The sequence below is a fragment of the Betta splendens genome, chromosome 5 (genome assembly GCF_900634795.4).
Source record: "Betta splendens chromosome 5, fBetSpl5.4, whole genome shotgun sequence".
Lineage (NCBI taxonomy): Eukaryota > Metazoa > Chordata > Actinopteri > Anabantiformes > Osphronemidae > Betta > Betta splendens.
In genome coordinates this window covers 17,551,231-17,566,644 of record NC_040885.2, presented here as the reverse complement: position 1 = coordinate 17,566,644, position 15,414 = coordinate 17,551,231, and positions in this window count along the sequence as shown.

Here is a 15,414-nt window from a genome sequence, read left to right as displayed (position 1 = left end):
GGTTCTGTGGTAGCAATGTTACATAATCGGTCCAAAACAGGTTTAAAAGCTCTTCAACTTCTGCATCTGTTGCCATGGTAGCATCTGTCAGCGCCATCATTGCAACCATCCAGAGTGTATCTATGATTTTAAGGTTTGAATGAGAAAAGCAGATCATTGGGGTTTGTGGTACTGGTGGACACTTCTTAAATTAATAGCGGCGAGCCTGCATCACTGCTCTCAGGGTGTCCCCAGAGCCCGACCGCCGAGCGCTGGTGTGTGGTTTTGTGTCAGAAGTGATTTGAGCGGCCGCGCTGCCGTCTCACCACAGCTCACTATGTTGAGTGGAGGTCACTCTCCCCTCACCTTGCCCTGAGATGTTGAAACCTCATTAGCGGTGGACGTGTGAAAGGCGGGAGTCCCCGGCGCGGCCCAGCGGAGAACGGCACGTGTGTTGAAGGGTCGCCCCCTGAGCCCGAGAGGAGGGGTCCAGGAGCTGAGACCCCACCACACCCCCACCCCCCGCTGCTAGGCCAAAGCCTGCCTTCCTCTGGTCTGACCACCCGTAAGTCAGAGCCCAGCATCTGAAGCCTCTATACGGTTTATTCTGTCTGCAAGTCGGTTGAATTATGAACCAGACTGTGTATTTATTTATTTACTGTGTGATTGATTGAAGGTTATCCACACACAACAAACACGTTCTTCATTATGAAAGTGCTGCAGTCGTAGCTTCCTCGTAAAACGCCATCAGTGCCCTCAGTGTTTGTGTTGGGCCAGAAATAGAAAACAACTGGACGGTTTTAAACGATCCTTGATTTCCACAATCTGCGTTGTGTTTACGTTTGGTTGGATTTCTGAGCCTAAAACTCAGAACTTCATAACCAAATAAAGACATGACTCGAGTTGAGCTGGAACGGCCATTTAAAAAATGACCAGAATAGTGTTGGAGGAGAGTCACTAGTGAACCAAGGACTGCATTTATCAGCAGCTTTAGCACTCATGAAAAACAGCTGCAGAACATCTGGATCCCAAACCTGAAAGAGTAAATATGAGTAATTCAGCAATTATGAAGAAATATAGGTTTTCCACTTCCTAATAAAGCATGGAGTTTGAAACGTGAAGACACCGTTAAAAAATAGATTGTGCTCCAGATGCTCTGCAGCTTGTTTCTAAAATTTAAACTGAAGAGTAAAGAGCGGCGAAAAACAACCCTGCAGACTGGATGATTTATGGAGTATGAACAACAATTAATAGCATTAACTCTCCAGCATTTATCATGGCTTAAAGGCTTCAGTGATGATAAATGCCCAGCGCGCATGCAGCTTTGCAGCTGAATGTGTTTCCCAGGTTCGTGGCGGCGAACGTCCCCGTTCACCTGACGGCCTCTTCTCCCTAATGGCGGCTCCGAGATGAGGAACTGCATGTGTCCATCAAGGACATTAGGACCGAGCTGAATGAGTTAGGGCGAGTTCACCGGCTCATGTTGTGCACTAAGACCTACAAATGGGTCAGGACTGTCACGACGCATTCCCGTCATGTCCCGCGCCCGGAACATGACGGAAAGTGGAATTAGGATGAAATAAGACATAGTGATTCCTCTGGGCACAGGAGGAACGGATCTCCTTACCACAACTGCCCTTAATTGGCAAGAAGCTCAAACGTTTGACCTCAGCAGCCAGATTTTAAGAGACTTACGAGACAGTGGCTAATGCGGCGCAGGCTGCTGCACGGCCCTTTGCAGGGATTGATGAATTAATGCGTCCAAGAATTCTGGACATCTGGGCTCGGGGTCTGGAGACTTCCATCCTACTCTAACTGGACTCAGGCTGGGCTTAATACAGCCCAGCAGGTACAGTAAATAAGCCTGAGAGGTTAATGCGGACCATGCAGGGCTGCTGGCTGCACACGGGTCTCACACGACAGAGCGCTTTGAGTCTGAAGCCGCTGTTGCGTGAACTGAGGCTGGATTTGTGTAAAATAGGAAATTGCTCAAAAGCAGTTTCAAAACAAAAGAAGAAATTGTCATAATAGCTGCCGCGCAGCTTGTCACACGATGATTGTGCTCATATTCCCGAAAGCTGAATCGCATCCTCATGAAACTAATCTGGCTGCAGAGCACAAACATCAAAGTGCACGTTGGACGTTTCCCCTCTGATGCAGAGCGACTCGTGAACTCTCGCTGACTGCTTTTAGAGTTCCCCGACTCCTTTTCTCTTCTTAATTCCCTTCCACTTGATTTACATGAGCCACAGATGCCACATCGTGTCGGGCAGAACCGAAGGGGAGCTCTCTCCCCCTCGCTGCGAGAGCCTCGCTGGGCTTTGGGCTGAGCTGCACCCCTGCCTTCAGCAGCGCAGGCTGTGAGATCAGGCATTTAGATGTGACACAGCTCACAGAGCGGGACTGAAATATGCTGCTGCTGCATACACGCGTTTGGAGCCAGTGTGACGGCATTAGCATTTTCTCTGACGTGTAGAATCACACCTCTTTAAGACTCTGGCTCATTCCTCAGACCCACAAGGTAATAAAACTAGTCCTGTATTGTTTCACATTAGTGCAGAAATCAAAACGTATTATCTGACAGAATGTGACTCAGGCTGTGACTTAATTCATACCCGATGATTAGCGGTCAGTAGGTTCATGTTTACTCAATCAATCCTGAAAAACTTTAAGGGGGTTTGGAAGTTTTTAACTGGATTGTGATCGACATCTAGTGGTGAACATGCAGCGTTACATCGCTTTGTCTTTACGCTGTTGACACGTTTACATGGCTTCCTGTCACAGATTTGCCTGGTTCAGCTCAGAGCCTTATCTTCTACATTAAATGCAGTAGATTTGGGCGTGGCCCACTCAGAGTTGGATGACAGTCATCAGATGTTTTTATATTCTGGCAAAAATGACAATTAGCAGAGACACAAAGAGGACGTGTCACCACGCGCCGTCAGGTTAACATCCAATCACCAAAGCAGCTGATTTTAGTGATTGCTCACCTCTGTCTGAGTGAAATCAGCAGCTGGATTGAAGAGCTGCCCCCAGGCCTCAGGCTGAGGGGAGGGTTGGCTCAGAGAAAGATGAGATATGATCAACAGGACGACTCTGCTGCAGGAGTTGACTGGGGTTTCATCTGCAGCGACACAGCGCACGTCCAGCGGCTGCAATCAGATCTGAGATGCTGATCTCTACGCACGTGCATCCGCGTGTGAGAGCCGTCCGTGAAGCGAAGGTCACCTTTAAGCCTGTGAATACATGACTGACAGCTCGATGGAGGGCTGGGCTTGTCCCTGTCCTTGGTGCCTCCACACAAATCCTCAGACAGACGGATGAAGGTCAGCGTTAGAAAATGGACAAGTATCACACGATGTTGTAGCAAAGCATCACCTTTAAAAACACTCACATTATGCTTTTACATTATGAAATAAACCTCAGACCTCCATAGAAAACCATTGTTTTACATATGTGAACTAGTTTTTATGGGAAAGCTGTAAACACAATACACATTAAACTATACAGTAGTAATATAATGTAGTACCTTTACTGTGCTGTGTGTGTGTGTGTGTGTGTGTGTGTGTGTGTGTGTGTGTGTGTGTGTGTGTGTGTGTGTGTGTGTGTGTGTGTGTTTGCCCCCTAGTGTCCACACACCAAGGCTCAAGAGACCATCATTTACCCTTGAGGTAAAAAAGCATATTGAGTCATAATCAATATACGTTTTGGCATAAGAAACTATCACTAATTAAATTCAGTAAATATTGCTTAAGCTTTACTTTTTATAGTGATTTATGTTGTAAAAACAAAGGAAGTAAAGGTTTTATAGACTATAAAATTAAATTTGAACATCCAATTACTTTTACAAGCAAAGGTCCTTGAAGTAATCTTAGTTATGACTCATCCAGGACTTTCACTGATCAGCAAACTGTCGGCTGTTGCACATTTTCCAGTCTCCGCTGAGGCATCAGCGTTCAGCACAGCTGCTTGTAAGAAAAGACGGAGGAGGATCTTTGCACGTTAATTCAAATGAAGTGAGGCCACGTTTTCTCGCTGTCTGGCAGCCATCTTCTGTCCAGGCTTTCTGGGGATTTCCCCTTCAAACGCAGCCCACGTCGTGTTGAAGGACTTCCAGCCGAGTGGTCGGATCATTTTCAGAGGCGCCTTAAGGCTTTTCTCATTTTATTTTCTGCTTTTTTGCAAAGGTTTTTTTTTTAAAGTAGATCCTAATATTTGTTGACATGACTCCAACAGTAGTGACAGAAAACATACGGTGACGACCTAAACACTTAATAGGAAAACCTTTTATTCCAAACACACATTTTGAGGCTCTGCTTTGGCCAAAGGGAAGGTGAACCTCACAGCACAAACAAGTGAAAGGATCGTCATAAGGAGTAAATACTCTCTTTACTTTGTAATAATGACGTAACATTTTCCAGCTCTGTGGTTAGAAAATAAAAAAAATCTTACAGCACGTTTGGCAGAAAGTCAGTGATGATAAAGAGACTGCTTAAAGAGAGAAGGCTGTGACACGGAGGTGCTGTAGAAGCGCTTCACCACAGGGGGGCAGTGTTTGACAGCTGCTCAGTGTCGTGCACCAGAGGACAAATCCTCCTCCAAGGTCTCCGTCTAGACAACTTACAATTTCCGCTTTTGTTGAGAGAAGACAGTGAACATTTCTACCTGAGTGGCCATCGCAGACAACTTCTCAGCTTCTCCACGGCTGTGTTCAACTTCGCCAGCAAACAAAAATGAAGCTGAAATTGGCCTTGAAGGAGACACAGGGTGCTTATGGGACATCAGTCAAAGCAGGTAGACAAATGTCAGCGGCGGCAGCCAGGTAATCTTCTCCTCTTCCCTTCTCTGTGCTCAGGTGAAGGAGGACCCCGAAGGACTATTTTAAGATGCAGGCAGGCACGTCCTTCAGTCTCAACAGAAAGCCGGGTCCCCCTTTAATCCGGGAAAGGTCATAATTTACCTTTAATCTCCTCCCATGTGACATTACACTAGCAGTTATCACCACACTTCCTCAAATGATTGATTGGAGGACATTATTAACATGGCAGTCACACCTTCCCATCTGTTCTTGATCGACTGCAGACTTCACGTGATGATGTCCGGGATATTATTTAATGACTGCCTGGAGGGATTTCATGGCCAAGTGATAGCTAAGGTGTGAGCTGAATAAGTTACACTGATGTGCTAGATATAATGAATATTAAAGCGAAAAATGCAGATGACATGCAAATAGAACAGGAGAGGTAGCCTTAATAATAAATCTAAGTGTATGAGGGCCGAAGTCAGCAAAAAACCTGCATTTACCGTAAGGGAACAGGTGTGACTATGGAACTATGCATGTACTTGTTATCAGTTCAGCTCAGTTCAGTTCAATAATAATCAATGAGACTCAGATAAGCATTAAAAATATATGCTTATATAAGTTGATGAAGTTCTGTTGTTTTTCCATTGTACAAAAGGGGAAACAGCGCCCCCTTAAACACAATATACTGCCACTGTCATTACCTGAGCTGGTCAAATTAAAAGATCAGCCAATCAAATAAGGCTGACGTCATGGCTCTGCCAAACTGTGATTGGTCAGGAGTCGATGAGACGCCAATCTGTGTATTTACACCTATCGAAGGCTAGGTGGTAACGTTAAGCATAATATCGGTAGCATTAGCATCAATTAATAACTAGACCTTGAGAGTTGGAGCTTTTAGTAACAAGGCCCTTCGACAAATATCCTCAGCAGTTTAAAATGAACGGCATTAAATGCTCAAACTATGTGCGCAAAGCGGAGAAATATAATAATAACACTACTACTGATCGGCTAAATGTTAGCTGCTAGTGCTGAATCCCCGCTGCTAGTTCGCGGCCTTTTTCCTGCCTGTTCACCGCCATGACAGGACAGCGGCCTTCTCCTCATACAGTACAGGGTGAGTGAAATGTGCGGCTTTTATCTCTGCAGCTTCTCTTTTAGCTGAACTCCTGGCGCATCTTACTTATACCAGAAAACATTGCGTTCACTAAATGTTTACTTATATATATTTCCGAGGAAGTTGAGAGAGACAGGAAGTGCTGGGTGTAGTAGCAAGTCCTGCTTATACAGCTGTTTTAATAGCTCCCTGTCCCTGTCTCACATTATTGTAAACAAACCTGTAACCTTTAGTTCTTATACCTGACTTAGACGTCTTTGTCCATTTGAGTCTTCACTTTTTAGGCAAATGTTTCAGCATATTTAACCTTTTTTCAGATCAGTGCTGACAGAATGGTGTTTGTTTAATTCAGAGGTCACGCAGTCATTAACACAAACTTTATGAGAACAGTCAGACTTCCTACAGCTAATCTAGGCATGTCCTGCGGTGCGGCACCACCCACCTGGTACTTTAAATAAGTACAAAAAACAAGCAATAACATTATTTTCTGAGTTATCTCCAAGACTGATTCGTATATTGAGTTGGAATAAACAGCAAGTGGAGTCCATCCATCTCACTCCTTGCGGCAGAGTGACAACTCCGTGGAGGGAGCGAGGAGCGAAGGGGAGGATGATGGATTGAACTGCTTTGACTAATACGGGCGGAGGGAGGCGTTCATGCTAGCCGTTCTCTATACCCTCGCTCTCCTGCTGCCTCCACAGCACCACTTCAATTCATGTCTCAATGTCCCCTTACTCATTCACGTGCCGCTCAACACACACACACGCAGGACAGTCGTGCACGGCAGAGTCCGCTTAGGCTGCGACACGCTGACATTTGCCAGTTAGGAAGGTGCTGTGAATGATGAGGGAAGAAGATGTGAGTGATGGTAAAGCGCCTCGCTGTGGCTCCCTTAGAAACATCCATTAGATGGTGGAGAATTGATGGTTTTTCTCCTTCTGAACTTAGTTTTTTCTTCACTGGATTATCTAATCATGGAGACTTTAGAGGAGGGAGCAGCAGGAGTTAAGCATGTTGTGCCCTGTCCTTCCTGTCATCTGGCTGTATCCTAATGAGACCCTCTGCTGTGTCCTGCTCCGTCCTGTGTCCTTTGCTTCCCTGACTCTGTGTGGCTTTGGTGCAGTCCTAAGAAGCACGCAATTTGCAGATAAGCATTTTCTGTTTTACACATGAAGGTGATAAAATGGTGCGTAGCAAATGTGCCTGTATTTTTCTAGCTGTGCTTCGTCTGCATGTTAGTAGTTAAAGAGGTTCTACCTGGATCAAATCAAGTGTCTGTAAATATCGCAAAATTTGCTCTGCTGCAAAATACATTAAATGTAATACAAGTAGAGTGTGGCTAGAAACCAGAATGAACACAGATCATTTTAAGAAAATCGTAGCATTGGGAGTATGGAAAGTTAGACCTTGGGCCCCTGTAATAGTGGATTGAATTAAGGAATATAAATATCTACCTGTGGAGCTGGAATTAAATTCAGGGCTATTTCAGCTGGGAGAGTATTAGAGAATGTAAAGATGTTAGTTTCTCAACTTGCACTCAACTATGAGGCCTGTGTTTCTCTGAGTGAATTATGCCTTGTGGAAAAGGAATCCTGGCTGCAAAACAAAATCATAATGACTCGGATGAGTTTTATGTTTGACATTAATGTTAGAGTTATGTAGTGATGAGTCCTAATAGTAGCAATGTTTTCCCCTTGAGCACAGGTTTGCCTACCTGGACAGGTTAGCTACCATCACACAATTAGTCGCACATTGACTATAGGACAAATGTGAGTCAGCTGTCAGTGTGTGTTTACAATCAATTATAATCTGATAATTTACAGTCAATTTAAAAATAAGATGAACTAGTCTGTTACTGTACCTGTGGAAATCTAGGATCACATTGAGGTTTGTCCTTCCTTGTGTAACTCTACAGCACAGGACAGCAGGGGAGGACGTACATGCACTTATTTATGCATGCAGACGTGTGCACATAGTGTGTGCGTAATCACATAGATTATCTACTAACTGAGCTGCAATATTTACACGTCGTTCTGAATTTATCAGTCACCTCAAAAAATGTCTTCCGTAGCTGATATAGGAAAATGGTGACATGTCACACAAAGCTCAAATGTCATCACTCTCCTCCAGTTTGTCTGTGTGTCAGCGAGTGGCATGTGCTGACAGAACATCCTTACACTTGCTGACTAGCTGCGAACCGCAGGGAGATGTTTTCAGCGGCACTCAGAAATATTTCCCTCCACTCATCGCATGTGAAGCCATGACTTTGGTGTTGATCTTGGAAAAGGGGAAAAACAGGTGAGCCCCCCTCCCTTTTACGTCTGCTTGGTGATGGGGCTGCTGGGAGCTGAAACAAGATGTCTGACGTAGCAGCAGGGAGCGACTGGCATACGTTGAAGAGAGGAGGGGGAAATATTAAAGGGGAAAAAAATCAGTGACGCAGAAGTCACACCTCATGCTCACAGGACTTATCTCCTTGGCAACTATCTCCGCCCGCTTTAACTCTCACCAATTGGAATAGTCTGTTTCCATCTCTTTCATTAGCTGTCTCAAAGTTAATGTGCCATTGAATGAAATTATGCATTCTGCTTGAGCAGCCCTACACTTCGCGTCCTGTCTCATCCCATCCTCCCCTGGACGGACTTTAAGAAGAAGCGCATATTTCAAAAGCTGCCAACACAAACGCTGTTAACCTTGGATATCAACACCCCTCTTGGACACAACATAATGCGTTTGCTGAGCTCAGGCTTGAGTGTCTGCTGCCAGACACGACAGCAGAGTGCGAGATGGAGAACGCTCGCATGTTTCCGTTGGCTGAGACGAGGAGGCAGAAATTTACACTTGTTATTTTTGTCCTCCCACCCCGCAGCGCCACCCGGCATGCCCTCTGCCTGCCATCACGCTGCCCAGTGGCACTGAGCTAATGATGTCATCATTTCAAGCCTTTCCTCAGCCGGACCCCTTGACCCCTGAGCCTGTGCTGAGGACACATTAGTGGTGATGTGTGGTGTACAGCTGTGGACATGACAAAACAGTGTTGTGCCAAGATGTTTCAGGAAGCCTGAGTGCTGTGACAACATCGGAGAAGTCCTCACGAGTGACATTTGAACTGCTTGAAAATGCAGTTGTCATCTTGGTGTTTTGTTTGTGCTGACAGGCCTTTGACTAAAAGTGGAAAAAAAAGGCTGCCATGCTTCAAGCGTATGAGAAATGATTTCATATTTGCATAGAAATAGAGAAATCAAAACAAACCGCTATGATGTACGGCTGGGTTAATGCATGAAGCTAACACTGTGGCCTCAGAGGGAGCAGATACTGCTACGAAGATCTGACCTCTGGATAATTTAACAGCTGCTATTTGTCCTTGGCCTGTCAAATCCCCACAGAGTGGTGGTTTCCCGGCTTATATATGGTGAGTAGTCTACACCGACAACTTGTGGACTGCCCTCACATCCTCAGAACACCTCTCGCGCTGATGAAATATGCAGGGACACTTCTCATTCCAGTTCAGGAGAGACATCATTTTGCTTCAGCTGTTGAGATCTGGACGGCAGTTGTAAGAGAGGAAGGTCTGTCAATCAAGCCTGTGCCTCTGGTTGCTAACAAGGTTATTGGGGTTTGTGTGACGCAGAAGTCGCACAAAACCGTAATGTAAAGTCTAAGCCCTTACTTGAACATGTGGAATTACAGCTCTTAATTAAAAAAACCCTGTTTGTGTTGTGGCCTGTCAGTCACAGTGCGTCTATTTCTGCATGTGTCTGGGTGAATGAGTTCAGACCCACTTTCCCAGCCGGTATCAGCTGGACTGAGACAGATGATCAGTTCTGCATGCACTGATGTCAACTCCATCATTCATAATTAAGTTGTACTGCGCTTTCGAGTAGTTTAATCAGTGGCCTCCTTTTTCCAAGTGAATTTTAGCGCCGTGTGAGTGTACAGTAGATGTTTGTGCTGTTAGAGCTGTGCAGAGCTCGAAAACCTGAGAAAACAGCACGACTGTCATCACATTTTCATTAATAGATTTCTGTTTCCTGGTTGTGTGCTGCAGTGTGTGGCAGCAGTGTTTTTGCAATCTAGTCCCCACTCATTTAGTGAAACCACTGAAAGTTTGGAAGTAATTTATTTGTTTCAGCTCTCATTGCTCAGATTAATTGTTAGGCCTGTTAAAGCTTTGCTGGTAGTAGCTACAATAGTGTCTATTGCATCAAATAGCAGTCAGCCAAAATGAAATACTTAAAGATTAATGCAGGTCTTTAGACGCAAATCAATGTGAAATGTGACATTATCCACAGGACCTGAGCCTCGTTACAGCAGCAGTGGCAAAGTCTTGTTGTTTCTTGCCAGAGAGTTACATGGGAAACAGATGTTCTCTTAATCCGAGCCTCATGGGTCCATCTGTGCCTCCTGTAGTATTGTCTGCTGTCATGAGCAGCACTTCTATTTCTTTTTTTGGTCTCTAACGTGTTCACAGTAGCCAGACTGAGGGCAAAGGCAGAGACTTCACTTGAAAAGCCAGTCACATTGCCCTTTCCACCAGCGCTGTTCTACAGAGCCAGGGGCTGCTGGGTGTAAGAGGCTGCCCTTGGTTTGTGTTCCTCTACAAATCCATTGTGTGTTTGGAAATGTGCATCCCTCGGAGAGAGAGTGGAAAGAGAGACGGACAGAGACAATGAATGACTGATGATGATGTGACACGGTAGCTTGGTCACTCTTTGAAACCCAAATTTAGAGGATTTCTCCAGAGATAAATAAGACTGGACAAGTGTGTGTGTGTGTGTGTGTGTGTGTGTGTGTGTGTGTGTGTGTGTGTGTGTGTGTGTGTGTGTGTGTGTGTGTGTGTGTGTGTGTGTGTGTGTGTGTGTGTGTGTGTGTGTGTGTGTGTGTGTGTGTGTGTGTGTGTGTGTGTGTGTGACATGCATCTCATGTACATTGTTGTTCTCCATTATATAATATTATATGATAACATACATTTACTTAGTTACTGTAACATACCTTGGTTTTCTGTTTTTGTTTGACAGTGCACTATGATCTATTCTGAAGCATTGATAGAATTTTTGACATTTAAGACTAAGCTGATTATCAGACATATCATACATCGGAAATATAGCAAAACAGATGGGGAAATATTTTTGGCTCTATGGAAAACTCTGGCTTAGTGGTCAGGAAATATTAGACAAAAACTGATGTGAGGAACTGACTAGTGATGATCCTTTGGATATTTGCCCATTATTTGCCCATCATTGACCATATTTAATGTTGTCCAAACAGCAGCTAAACCTGCTAGTGAGGGAGTAAATGTACAGTACATAGATCCAGACATCTGAGGGCATCATTTAAACCGTGATCTCCATAAACACGTCTCTCAATAGTGCAGCTGAAATGGAGAGAGAGCGAGCGGTGGAGCTTCTCGGTTGCATGAGGGTAACACAAACCCTCCGTGAGATAAAGCCACCATCTCATTTGCCCTGGCAGTTGGCACGGCTGGGGAGGTGTGTGTTGGCGGCTGACAAGTCAGAGGAGAGTCCCGGGCTGACAGGGCACACTCCTCATCTAGTGGCAAACAACGTGAGTGGAAAAAGTCAGTTGTCACACATTTGTGCGTTTAGTCTCCATTCCGCTGGTCCGCAGACGTATTTAGGATTCTCATTTTTCATTTTCAGCTCTCCTTCTCTTCAATTTCACATTTCCTCGTCTGCTTTTCACCGTCTTTATCCTTTCTGCCACATTCCCTACTTTCTAACCTGCTTCTTTCCCATGCTGGGAGATGACACAGTTAGGAGGTCATGGTTAATCAGAGCTCATCCTCAGGGTGGGAGGATGTAGCTGCTATGTTTACAGGGTTTCTCTTCACACTATCTTCATTTCTGCAGCTCTAGCCTCACTCTGAAACAGCCCTCCGGCCGAGAATGAGGGGTCGAGACCTCTAGACTGCCTGATGGAGAGTATTAAGACATCATGTGTGCAGCCACGGCTGGGGTCAATTAACTTTCCACAGATGTTATAATGGAAACTGCTTAATAATGTAGCTCAGTCAGACCCTGATACTGGAGGGACAGGGTCACAAGAGTATTTTTATTGGTTTTTAAACCTTTTAAAGCTTTTCATGAGCATTTGCTTCCTATTGTTATATAATTTAAGCATCATAAATCAGAAGCTTTATGTAACTGCAAATATCCAATGTTTTTTAAATATCTGCTCAAAAAAACACAAGGTAAAAGTAATTTAATATCTGCAAAATAACTTATTCTAGTGTAGTTTGATTTATTTGTTTTATGCTGTGCTTTAAAGTGGCTTGTGATTCAACTAAACTGATTTAAAGACAACATTTGAGTCTCCATTCAAAGCAAACCACAGTTCACTAATTGCTGACTGTGGATTGAGAGGCTGAGAGTTCGGTGAGTGTCTGCACATGGATGCAAATCACTCGCCAGCGCCGTTGCTTGAGGGTGTTTACGACGGCCCGTCAGTCCGGCGTGCGGAGCTTTGATCCGGTTTGTGAGGTCTCAGTCACCGCTCTGGTCTCTGTGACGCACAGGAGCCACAGACAGCTGACGGGGGCACAGTGGCCAAAGCAGCAGTGACAAGTGACAGCTCAAATCTCACTGTGCCATTTCATAACAAGCCACAGACACACACTGACACAGCTGGTCCTCGGTGTGTGCGGCCAAAACTGCTACGTGGACTTCCTGTTGATCCACCGAAAACGTGGGGGATTTTAGAGGTAGAAAAGTCATATAGTGCGTGTGTGTGTATGTGTGCGTTACACGATCACAGCTGAGCTCCAGCAGAAGCCCAAGAGGAGGAGTCTGCAGCATAAATGGATTGTGTGAAATGAAAAAGTTTGTGGGGCCAGTCAAACAGGCCGTGTGAGGCTGTAGCATAGCATAAAATATAGATTTAATATTTTTTTGTCTTAAAACACTGGAGGGTTAATATTTGATAGCAGGTAGTAAATGTGGGCTCTATTTTTATGTATTTAATGGTGTGGAAGCTTACGGCAGCAGATTGTTAGAATGCTGTGGACAAATCACACGGTGGACGTGGTTCGTGCTTTGGACTGGAGACAAATGCAGGACGACGTCAGGCGTGATGTCGAGTGAAGGGGGCATAGTTTTCGCTCCAGCGTCACCTCGGCTGCAGCTGTAGCAGTTTTCTTTTGGGACAAACCTTTTGTTGCATGCTCGCCACTTTGGCTAATAACTTCACAGTCATACGTGGGCCTGACAAACGCCGGACAGAGCTTTACTGAGAATAACATTAATCTGCTGGACAGTATCATCTCTGCTGGACAGATAATCGTTTCTGTTTACATAACGTGGTGCTGATGGATGCCACTCATATACAGTAGCGCATATGAAATGAAGCCTAATGGCTTTCCTGAAGGGGGGTGAGATCGGATTATGCCACTGTTAATTCTAATGTATTACAGAGACATCATAAAGCAATAAAGGTCACGATTATGCATTACTTTCAAATGGAAAATGGACCAGATGGTGAATATCTCCGTGCATATTCTCATTAAATGTATAAATAACTAGTGTGGAAAAGCACCCACCCTCTTAATGCTCCTTAGTTCTATTTCTGTGGCTTTACTAGTGTGATCTCATAACGTAGCTCAGCTGTTTTAACGTAATATTCCAGAAGATTATGGAGAACGTGGCCACGATGGACTTTGATGCGTGTTCTCCATATGGCTGCAGGCTGATGCTCCAGACGGCGCGGCAGCACGGTTTGGCTGGATGTTCCTCTCATGGTCAGACTCGGCCGTCAGTAACTGGTTGTGGGCTTCGACTGCACGCGGGGAGTTTGTGAAACCGTAACAATAGCTCTGACTCATCTCGCTCACCTCCAGCTGGTAACCTGGGCAAGAACAAGGATTCCTCCACACGGCAGCGAGGCGGCCTTTTTCATGCAGGAGGGATATGGTGGTTTTGGCTGGGAGCTAAAAGCCCGGTTGTGTGGGCGACAAAGCGCCACATGTCGTCAGAATATGAAATATTAGGTGTTACTTCCCAAATCGTGTCCTTCTCCTTCCTCTGCTCAGCTGGGTCATGAGAGGGTTGTGAGGCCGTGTCCTACCCTGAAAGGAAGCAGTGTGTTAAGTTACAGTAACAGCCACTTGGCCGAGCTGTAATGAAGCCAGTGATTGTCCGGAGCCATCCCTTCCATGCGCCCCCGGCAGCTCAGGATCCCAAATGTCAGCGGACGGCTTAAGAAATGACAGCTGCCGCGGCTTCTTGGATGTCCGTTGGCCCATTCTGAGATGCGCTGAAAGGGGCGAGGTGACATTTGCACCGGGCCCCTCTCCACATCCTCTTGTCTCCTCGCTCTGTGTTTCCGTCATGCCACCTCTTGTTTCGTGGCCCTGCTGTGACCATGAATCTACATAGGACGCTGGTCTGCGCACTAAGCCAAACATCATGCTGTGTTTGACATTCATCATTTATTGATGGGCTGTTCTTTAATTGCAGCAGGAGAGTACTTAGCTTCTCTGCTTTCACACTGGCTGATCCATGGGGGAGGCCCTCCTGTCAAGAACCTGCATTTACTCAGCGCACTGGGAGCACCACTGTTGACTTCTAATGCTTGTGACACACAAAAATAACCTACAGGGCTGTTTTTAGCCTCTTTTCTGTTTGTTAGCTTTTTACTCTTTACTTATACGCCTGTCTTTTTGGGCTCTGAGCGGAGTTCACACTGTAGGTGGGCAAGGGGGGAGGAATTAAATAGTGACGTAAGCAGAGTCAAAGGCGCCATTGACTGGCATGAGAAAGTCCCAAGTGACAGCACAAATGCCTGCAAAAGTACACAATCCAGTAAGATTTCTCCATTTGTTACGCAACTTTTCACTCCACCTAACTCCTGTAAAGATTAATTTTCTCAACCCTGTCTTGTAAACTTAAACTAATCCTGCCGTGCGTTACATCCTGTGGCTGTGGTTCACTTTCTTTCATTTGCAACCGTGCCCTTTCTCTTCTAATCTGCATTTGGCATGGGATTAATTTCCTCCATATGCAGCTGCAGTTGGTTAATTTTAGCTGCACGAGGGCATGAATTGAACTGTGGTCGCCTCCCTCAGTCCTCGCGAGTTTTCATTTTTAGTCTAGAGATAAATGACTGTGTAGTTTGTTGCAGTGGGATCTCATGCACACGAGCAAACAAAGGTTTAATCCACAGACCAGCGAGGTAAGGCCTTGTGTGCTACTGTAAGTAAACAGTTGCTGTTCCCTCATTAATGCTGCTGATGTGACGCAACAAGGACCTTAATCGAGCTCTTCCAGACAAACTGCACAGAAGCAGATGAACCCTCTTAGCGTTTTAATGCTAAAGCACTGTTGGGATATTTTCACAAAGGTGGAGTTTAACTTTGTTTAAATAACTGATCTTTAAACCATTATTTACACATTTAAATCATACATAATGCATTGTGGTCTTCCTCTCACCTGCATGACAACCTGAGGACGCATCAGTAAGGTAAAACTGGAGGGAGGCTGTGTCTCCGCTGTCAAGGTCACTA